A 9,884-nucleotide genomic window follows, 5' to 3' on the forward strand; every position below is an offset into this window, starting at 1 on the left:
GTTTCCTTAAAACATTTGCTAGTGATGGAAATAGCATCTTTGTCTTGTTCCTAATTTCTATGAAAATGTATCTCCTAAAGGAGGTGGTGTCATGGCCAAAAAACCTCTTATGATTGCATCAGCATAAAGAGTCATATTTGAGAGTTTTTGAAATCCCAATTGGTGCTGACTTTGTCAAATGCTGCTTGGCGCTTATAAAATTTGATTAGCACCCAACCAAGAGATAAAATCCATAATTATTTTTTGCTGTAGTCTAGAACTGAGAAGGCAAGGGGGAGGAGCACCTGGAGTACCACAAAAGTGACTCCGGAAGTCACCTACACACCTTCTCTGAGGTGGGACACAGAAAGAATGGAATTAAACTCCAAGACAGGCTGGAGAGATGACTAAACATTAAGAGCACTGGTTGCTCTTCTAGAGGACCCCAGGTTCAACTCAACTATAATGATGGTTGGTTCCCTCTTCTGACTGGCAGACATATATAATAATAGAAACACACCTGCAAGTGTGAGCCCTGGGCCTCTTGCTGGTTCCCCAGAAGAGATGTGATAACTGATCTGCTAGTGTGGACCAGCGGATGCTGCTAGAGTAGGGAAGTATGGACTCTGGGTAACAATAGCAAGTGGTCTAGAACTATTTACTCTTCAATGCACTGATATGAACACAACCAGAGATTTGTTGATACTCAAAACACAGGATTCCCCTGCCTTGGCTTCCAAATGCAGGAAGAATTACAAGTGTGAATCACATTAAACCAAACTCCACATTTTAATACATGCCAGCCATCATCATCTCGACTCTAACTTGACACTTTTCTGTATGGTACCAAGACTGACAATTTTCTGTTCTTTGCTAGCTGATCTGTTTTAACACTGCCGACGGGGCCACCAGAGGAGAATAGTACACAGGGCAAAGGGCTTTTTTTTCTAATGACTGACACTTTTGTCAGCGTCACCCTAGCAATGGCATTTGCCCAACCGTACCAGTTGGTTCCAGTTGCCAGCTTGCTTCAGCATTCCCAGAATCAGCCTGCTGTTCAGTCAGGAGTTGTGCACCTCGGTGAGAGGCCACAGCCTGCCTTCTCATAAGCCCCCTCCTCCTCCCTTTCAGCCCTCCTCACAGATCTCAGGTCTGATCCCTGAAAATCCACTCCTGAGTTATTGACAAAGAATTAAACACCCACCTTTTTTATTGGTACTGTAACACTGGTGTTTTTGTAGATGGAGAAAATAAAGCAAATAGCTTGTTTTTCCTATTTACTCCCTGTGTATGTGCACATGGGTGCATGTGTGTGTGTGTGTGTGTGTGTGTGTGTGTGTGTGTGAGAGAGAGAGAGAGAGAGAGAGAGAGAGAGAGTGTGTGTGTGTGTGTGTGTGTGTATGTGTGATATGCATGTCTGGGGCTGTGGGACATCAGAAAAAAAGAAATCAGATTCCCTGTAACTGGAGTTATGGGTGACTGTGTGGACTGGGAATTGAACTTTGTTAGAGTAACAAGTGCTCTTAACCATTGAGCCATCTCTCCAGCCTCTAGTTTAAGATTTTAGAATCCATAGTGTTGGCTTCAGGGAAATGGTACAATTAATTCTAGCTCTACTCTCTGCACTATTGCTGAGAAAGAATTCCCAACACTGGGCAGTTTATAAGGAAGACAGGATTGTTCTACTCCTGATTTCTGGAAGCTCTTAACCCCTATCATCCCCCAGCCCCTGTTAGCAGTATTCTTCAAAAAAGAAAATGTATGCCAGGTATGGTGGCACACACTTGCACACCTTTAAACCCATCACTCAGGAGGCCGATGCTGATAGGTGTCTGTCAGTTCAAGGCCAGTAAATGTCCAACCAGCATAGCTATATAGTGAGTCTCTGCTGCAGGAAAGGAAGGGGGAAGGGCAGGGGGAAGAAGGCAGGCAGAAAGGAGAAAAGGAAGGAAGGAACAAGTAGGAAGGAAGGCAGGAAGAAGGAAGGAAGGAGAGTGTGTGCACACACACACGCTTTGTGTCTACTGATGCATTTAGGGGTAAAACACTGTGTCTGAAATTTGCTTGAAGATATCCAGGAAGCCAGGAAGTATTAACCGCTTACCACTAGAGCTCCTGCTGGAGTTTTGAGGTGTGGGTTGTTCTCCTCTGTTTACAAACTTGGCAAGTTTTCACAATGAAAATGTTGTGTAGCCCAGCACTCAGGAGGAGGGAGCAGAGGCAGGCAGAGATCTGTGAGTTCAAGTCCAGTCTGGTCTACAAAGAGTTCCCAGACAGCCAAGGCTACACAGAAAACCCTGTCTTGCGGGGAGGGGGCGATGTGTTTGCATGAACAATATAATCTAGGAAGATATACTAAGTTAAATGAAGTCTGAAAATGAGTTTGATCTCATCTGAGATGTGCCAAGTTTTATAATGTAACGAGAGAACCAAAAAGTTACCTTCTTTTTCAAGCAAGTGGATAAGTATTCCCAAGTAAATAAACGCATTTATTTGTTGTTAAGGGCACTGGACTCTTGGGATGTGACTCAGCAGTCTGGCCTCCCCCTAAACAAGCTGAGAGGATTCAATGTACCTGGAAGCCTCTTCCAATAAGCCAGCGTTGGTACAGGTTACCAAAGCGATGACTGGGACTCTCCTGAGTCTGCAGCGCTGCTATGGTGCACAACCCGTTCCATCGATGCCAGAAGAGTTCAGTGTGTCTCCCTCTTGGCACACTCGATAGGGGTCAAGATAGTTTTCCTGTTGGGAACTGGGCAGCACTGACTCTTCCAGAACTTTCTGGATGGGTAGAGGCCTGAGGCTCAGACAAGCCATACCCCTCAGCCTCAGGCAACTTACTCTCTCCCAAGGCTGGAGCTTCTCAGGACCTGCTGGGACCTCAGGAGTCATGGACCCCCAGCAGCTGCTCTTCTTTGTGAATGGCAGGAAGGTGAGTGCTCTCAGGCTGCCCAGGCAGGGCAGGCCCTGCCCCTGTCCCTGGTCTTTCCAACCCAGGGCCCTGTGATTTCCTTGAGACCCGGGCATGGGATGACTTTGCAGGATCACTACCTGCACGTAGGAGACAAAGGACAAGTTTCAGAATGGCCTGAATCCCAGGGCCTCTCCCCTCCCAACATTCTCTTTAACTGGCTTTTCTATCACAGTGGGTGGGATACCCAAGTCCATTCCTTCCTCACACAGCAGGGAAAAGACCCTTGTTCTTGACCATCCAGCACCCTCACAGCTCTGACTAATAACATCGAGCGGCACATTCAAAGAGATAGCCTCAGTTCTCAGTGTGTCTGGGTGAGCAATGCCTGTAGTCACAGGACACAGTGACACACTGATTGAAGCTGCCCTGCTATTTCTCAGATGAAGCCTGATTTTGTGAAGTCACAGCAAGTTCCTGGCACATCACAGCTTGACAGAACCAGACTCTGGGGGACCCCTTCTCAATGTGACAGTAGTTTTGCTTGTGTGTGTGCTTTGGCTCTGTTCCAAGCAAGGCCTGATGTTTGTAAGCAAAGCCTCTGGGCATCATTTACAACCAGGTTCTGGGCAATGACCTTGCTTACTGGAGTGTTCTCAGTATAAACTGATGGCACTTTGTGGTTGTGGGAAGAAACCTGCCAGCCACAATGTAGGTGTTCCTCTGTTTGGAGCCACCTGCGGCCCCTGCATATGGCTGTGAACAGAGTCCTTGCCCTGGCTGGCACTGGCTGACCCTAAGGAAGTCAAGGAAGGTTTGGCACACATCCTTCATGTGTGAGGTCTGTTCTGAGGCCATGAGTTGATTCACACAGCTGTGGTTTTGGAATGTGTTTTCTTGAAGACCAGCATCTCTCCAACTACTCAAGCCCCCCTAAAAAGTTTGGGCCTCACACGGGATAAGATGGATCCTTACTGGGCTCCATTAGGGCCGCATAGGACCAGTGTGAGATAGGCTAATGGGGTGTAATGTCTGCCTTGTTCCTTTGTGTTTTCTTTTGCATAACAGAGAAAGCACACGAGTCTTCTGTCCCCACTAAACAGACAGGGATTCCCTTACAGATCACTGAGACAGCCGCATGGAATCATACCACTTTACTAATGGGGGCCGTGCTACCCCCCCCATAAGGAGTGATCATCAATATTCAATCTATGCTTTTTTCACAGCCTACCATATGTCAAACTGTGTTTGGCTTGTGGGATACAGCAAACCACAGAAATGATGAGGCCTGGCTGGTGTGGAGCTGACATGTCCTGGGGTAACAGCTAACCCGGGTATACATATGTGGAGAGAGTGTGGTGTCAGGCAGTGACAGTTGCTGGCATAGAAACAATGTGAGGTGGGCAGGATCTCATGGGGTAGATGAATGGGTTGGTTTGGACTTTCAGAGCTGGGCCATTGGAGCAGTGTCTGAGATGAGGTAGCCAAGCAATGTATGTAACGCAGAAAGAACATTTTGGGCAGAGAAACCTGGCGCACAGGTCCTGTGGCAGGAGACTTCTCCCACCCCCAGAGAACAACTGTTGGAGCTGCAGAAGTGCCAGGGGCCAGAGTGCAGCCTTATAGGTGATGCTCAGTGCTGAGTTCAGGAAGGCAGCCACCTTGCTGAGTCTGCAGTCTCTCACTCTCTCCCTCCCCTGCTTCCAAACAGGAGATTATTACAAGTAGTGAAACCTTATGCTCTATTGATTTTTAAGAATAAAGAGCCATTTCTTACCTGAAGACTCATTTAATCTCTTAGTCCCACTGCTGGCACCGCTGGGGACCTGGTCCTGGGGCCAAATGTTCTGTCATGATTGTAAAGTAGACTCTAGAAATACTGGTTTAGGTTTTGAAACTGTCCCCTCCCTAACCTCACCAAAGCAAACATCATGCTAGCATTTCCTGCTCATTTGTGTCCCTCCCTATGTTAGTAAGCATGTGTTTCACCATTGGTTAGCAAGTGAAGGGATGTTCGGAGAAGCATGAGAAGCCACTGGAGAGAAGGTCCCTGTGAAAAGCCAGTCTCTGTGATTCGGATCTGCCTTTGCTCGGACTCCTTGAACACCTTCAGGGTGCTCTGGTGACCTGAGCAGCAGGCCTCTGGCTTTTGCTTCTTGTTCCGCAGGAGAAGAACTATGAGTGCAAACATTTAAAGTTAAAAGTCTGTGCACTGTCTGAGTTCACATGGCCTAAGTCAGCTTGATGTTTATCAAAGACATGGGGCCAGGAGGTTTAAGTTCTCAAACACAGAGACTCTGGCATTAATTCACTGAAGTTGGCTGCTCTCCAAGAAATCCTGATTCCAGGTGGAACAGTGGGTCATGATGAGAGTCTGGCTGGTTCAGGGATTCCCTGGTGGCATGCAGTTAGAGGTGATGGTAAGACTGGGGTTTGAGAGCTGTCACTCCTGCAGGAAAGGCTCACAGGAGGCAGAGACCGCTGAGACTCTGTTATAATTGTGCAGGCTCCATGTTGCTGGTGGCAGTGTAGCCAAGAATCATTTTCAGTTCCAAGGAGCAGAACTTGGTGTCACTGATTTCAGTGGGCAGAAGGAAAGTTTAGAAATAAGCCAGGATTCAAACCTTAGATGTTCTTAGAGTGAGCCTGTGAGTTGTTGTGAGAAAAGAGGGAAGAGAGCAAAGTAAATGAGCTGCCATGAAGTTTGTCTGAGGACTCAGCTCATCTTATGGAAAGTGTGTGTGTGTGTGTGTGTGTGTGTGTGTATGGGCGCATGTGTGTGTGTGTGAGTGTGTGTGTGTGTATGGGCGCGCATGCCATGCAGTCTTGTGTATTGCATGTTCCTCAAAAAGGGCTTGATTTTTCCAGCAAGGGCCCGAGTAGAGCTGCAGGAGGAGTCAGCACTGGGTGTGTGTCTTCTCTTCCTTCTCTTCCTTCCTTCCCAGAGGGACAGAGTAACACAACATGAAGAGAGACGACTAGGGTTTGTGACTATATGAAGACGCCATGATGCTGTCTGTTCCATGAATGCCATGGGACATGCAAGCAGAAAAGAGGACCAGCTGGGGGATCTCAGTGGGGAGAGGAAGGACGGAAATAACATAAAAATGCCACCAATCCATTGCTTGATGCACTAACTTAAAACATTAATTTTAAAGAATTTAATCAAAGTAGAGAAAGCAGAATTCCAGGGAACCTTGACTTTCCATCCTGTTTCCGTGGCTGCAGCAGACTGTCTGCCAGCCCAGATGCTTCAGTGTGCCTAGCTACACAGCCTTGCCTGGCTTGGCACTGGTGTCTACGGCTTTAGTCTGTGTATTTGGGGGCGTGGTTCGTTTCTGTCTCCACTAACACAAGCTCTTGTTCCTGTGTGTGTAACTGTGTTTCTCTTGCACAGGTGGTAGAGCAGCATGTTGATCCTGAAATGATGCTGTTGCCGTACCTGAGGAAGAATCGTATCCTTTGCTGTATGTTGTGAGAGTGTGCATTTGTGTGTGCTAAGTCTATGATTCTCTGAGTGTCTGTGAGTGCATATGTGTCTAAACATGTGAGTGCATACATCTGGAAGACGGTTGCATGTCTGAGTGTGTATTTGTATATTCTTGTGTGTGATTTTGGGAGGAATGTGAGTGTGTGAAAAAGTGTAAGTCTGTGTGTTTGCAAATTTTCAAACACTTCCATGCATAGACCCTTCTTCAGTCTGGTCCTACTTTTGGCAGCCAGTGTTCCAGCTTCATACAGAGGCTGGCACAAACTGTAACGCACAAAAGGAAGCAGGAAACCACGAGACTTAGGTAGCAGCCGTTGGAGAATCCACACTGAACTTTCCTGTGTGTGTCTGTGATGATGCTGTGTCCTAAGTAAGGACTGTTCTAGAAAGAAAACCATAGTATACAGTATCTTTAACTCAGCTTCTTCCAGTCCGACTCACAGGCACTAAGTATGGCTGTTGAGGGAGAGGCTGTGGCGCCTGCACCGTGATGGTCTCGAGATACAACCCCAGCACCAAGATGATCAGGTACCTCACAGCAAAGTCCAGCTCTGAATGAGTCTGTAGTTCTCAACTTCGTCTTCTTCCTTCAAAGGGTGAATGTGTATGGAGACCTACTGTGTGGAAAGACCTGTGCTAAGCACTAAGGACAGTCACGTCTCCTTGCTCCCACGCGGGCATTCTCCATCCGTGAGCCTGAGAGCTCTGCGTCAATAGACAGTTAGATGGCTTCACTCTCCTACCTAACACTATATGTGCTTTCCTAATTTGTTTACGTTCTGTATATACCTTCAATGCACTATGGCTTCACAATTTATCTGTTCTGATCTCTCTCCCCTCCTCCTCTGGGACTCCACTCATGCATTTGTTAAACCACTTTCCTCATTCCTCAATTCCAGATGAGGTTCAGGACCTGAGCAGCTGCCAAGGCTGTCCCATGCCTGCATTCCCTGGGAAATCTCCCTGCTTCCCAGCCTGACTGCCAGCTCTTTAGGACACTGAAAGTTCTCTTTGGGATCCTCTCTTGTTGTCTGTGCTTCAGGAGATCTTTGACCACCATGCTGCCTTATTCTGAGCCCCTAAATGGTAATGCTGACATTATCCTCAACGTAAGCTTAGTATTTTCTATCATGAGCGTCTTTGTTTCTGGGCCTGGGTAGTAATCCCTCTCAGCTCATTCCTCACCTCTGCTTTGAACCACTTCCCCTGCTGCCAAGCATCCAGTGCGCACTGCTGGGAAGAGTCCAGCTTTGGGGTTTAAGCCATTGTACCCTCCCACATTGACCCTTAATGATTTGCCTACAGACACTCTGGTTTCTGCTTGTTCTAACGTAAGGCAGATTCTTCATTTTTCTTACATTTCAGAAACACAGCAACTGAATCTTAGGGATGAGGACAACTGTTCATATATCTTCTCTCTTATTAAGAATTATTAAGGATTGATACTTAATAGAATATAATGTTTTAAAGTTTCTCATGTACTCCATATCACAAGTATGTATGTATATATCATTTATATACATAAAATTTAAATATATACATGTTAAATATAAATGCATATAAAATGCTTTAATTTTTCAGAAATTCATGCATGTATACAATTTATTTTCATCATATTTCCCCTTCTTCTCCCTCCAATTCCTTCTGCGGCACCCCACACCCAAGTCCTGTCTTTTACTTTATAACCCACTGAATCCAGTTTGTACAACTCACGTCCTCATGGGTGTGGCATCCACTGGACCATGTTTGACCTCCACATGCCACACCCTAAAGAAAGCTGACTCGCCTTCCCCAGCAGCCATCAACTGTCAACACAGTGGGACTACCGTAAACCATCCTCATGCGTGGAGCTTCAATTTCTGTCTCCAAGGATAGAGCCAGGCTAATTCAGCCAAAGGTTTCAAGATTTTCACACTTAATGTCTGAGCCTTACAACATTTCCAGTCTACACAGAATGCATGGTAGCCCCATGACCAGGTTGGCCAGAAGTCCCCCTGTTTGGTGTCAGTCATGTTTTATGTCCACCATCCCTTCGTGAGAAACACTGGAAACCTGGTGTTTGAGAGACTGAAGTTGCAACGCAGGGGAAGCACAGACTTGACAAAGAGTCCCACATCAGAGCAGGGCTATCATAGCCTGCCTACCACTGCATGACATGCACACACATGGGGACAAAGGGCGTGGCACATTTCTGCACAGCTTGGCCATTCTTGCACACAGCTTTTTGAGGGAAAGTTCAGCTGATAATGGGACAAGGAAAAGCAGGTGCTTCCAGGAGTCTCTGTACCTCACTTGGTGGGCTCTGCCTGCGACTCTATAGTGATTCATCCATGCTGTATGTATTTATTCATTATTCATCTATGTATTTTTGTGCTGTTCATTCTAAATCCCAGGGCCACAGGAATGCCAGGCAAGCACTAGCTAATAACCCACAACCAAACTCAAGCTAAAAGATTAATGATGCAGAGAGTTAGGTAGACAATAAGATAAGGTTAATGTTGGAACCAGGTAGAAGGGGCAGAAGATGGTACCCCACAGGCTGAGTGCCAGCAATGAACCATGGTGCCCATGAAGAACCTGAGATGATGATGCAGAGTGTGAGTTCAGACATTTGAGCTGAGAAAGCAGCATTGTCAACTGTGTTCTTCCTCTCAAGGGTGATGGTACCTGTGGGAAGATGGAGGAATGACAGGAGAGAAATGTAATAGATCCTCACGGAAATAACCCTAAGGCACTGCTAGCTGCTTTCCCAAAGCTAAGTGCTTCCAAGGATGTTTGCATCTAGGTTGGTAAAGAACAAGGATAGGTCAGGCTGGGAGAGAACTGAGGTCTGGATGACCTGTGATTCTCAGAATAAGGTAGGTGAGGCCTCTGTGACCTCACAGGATAGAACCCTGCCCTAGTGATGCCTGTGGTCTTACCTGAGGACAAGCCAGAGTCCAGAAGGAGGGCTTGAGTCACAGCAAGTGCATGTGACTGGGTAGGTTTTGGGCTGTTTTCTGTGATGCAACCTATCTGAAATTAATCAGGTGAGTGACTCACTCAGTTTGAGGCACTTCTTTATTTACATCTTAAATGGAGACACTGAAACCTAACGAGGTACTTGAAATGTCCCACCCTGAGTACAGCTCATCCTAAGAAGAACTAGAAGTCAGAAGTCTCATAGCAGTGGGACTGGCCCCTCGAGAGCACATGGAGAGGAACCCCTCCACTCACAGAGGGAGATAACTTGGGATGAAGCCACACCTGTGGATCTGGACCAGGACTCCAGCCTCTGACTTGGTGAGAAGGAAGGAGGGTTCCAGTTTGTAAATTCACATTTGATCATCACACGTATGTTGTTCGGGGAGTGTGGGCAAAGTATCCCAGGCAGTGATGTCTGATCTTCCCTGAGAAGTCTAGTCCCTGGTGGCAGCAATGTTTTCATTTGTACTAAGATAGACAGGTACCATAATATGGGGATAGACACCAATGTCACTATTACAGGAAGCACCATGGCGGTAC

General features: G+C 46.7%; 1 long non-coding RNA gene across 1 annotated transcript; it reads left to right on the forward strand.

Moving 5' to 3' along the window:
* Nucleotides 1–2,787: 2,787 nt before the first annotated feature.
* Nucleotides 2,788–6,908, forward strand: LOC121142820. Its single transcript, XR_005879926.1, has 3 exons — nt 2,788–2,911; nt 6,288–6,345; nt 6,812–6,908. It is a non-coding gene; the product is annotated as an uncharacterized LOC121142820 (long non-coding RNA).
* The last annotated feature ends 2,976 nt before the right edge of the window (nt 6,909–9,884 follow it).

This window comes from Mesocricetus auratus, unplaced genomic scaffold (assembly GCF_017639785.1).
Source record: "Mesocricetus auratus isolate SY011 unplaced genomic scaffold, BCM_Maur_2.0 Super-Scaffold_100010, whole genome shotgun sequence".
NCBI lineage: Eukaryota > Metazoa > Chordata > Mammalia > Rodentia > Cricetidae > Mesocricetus > Mesocricetus auratus.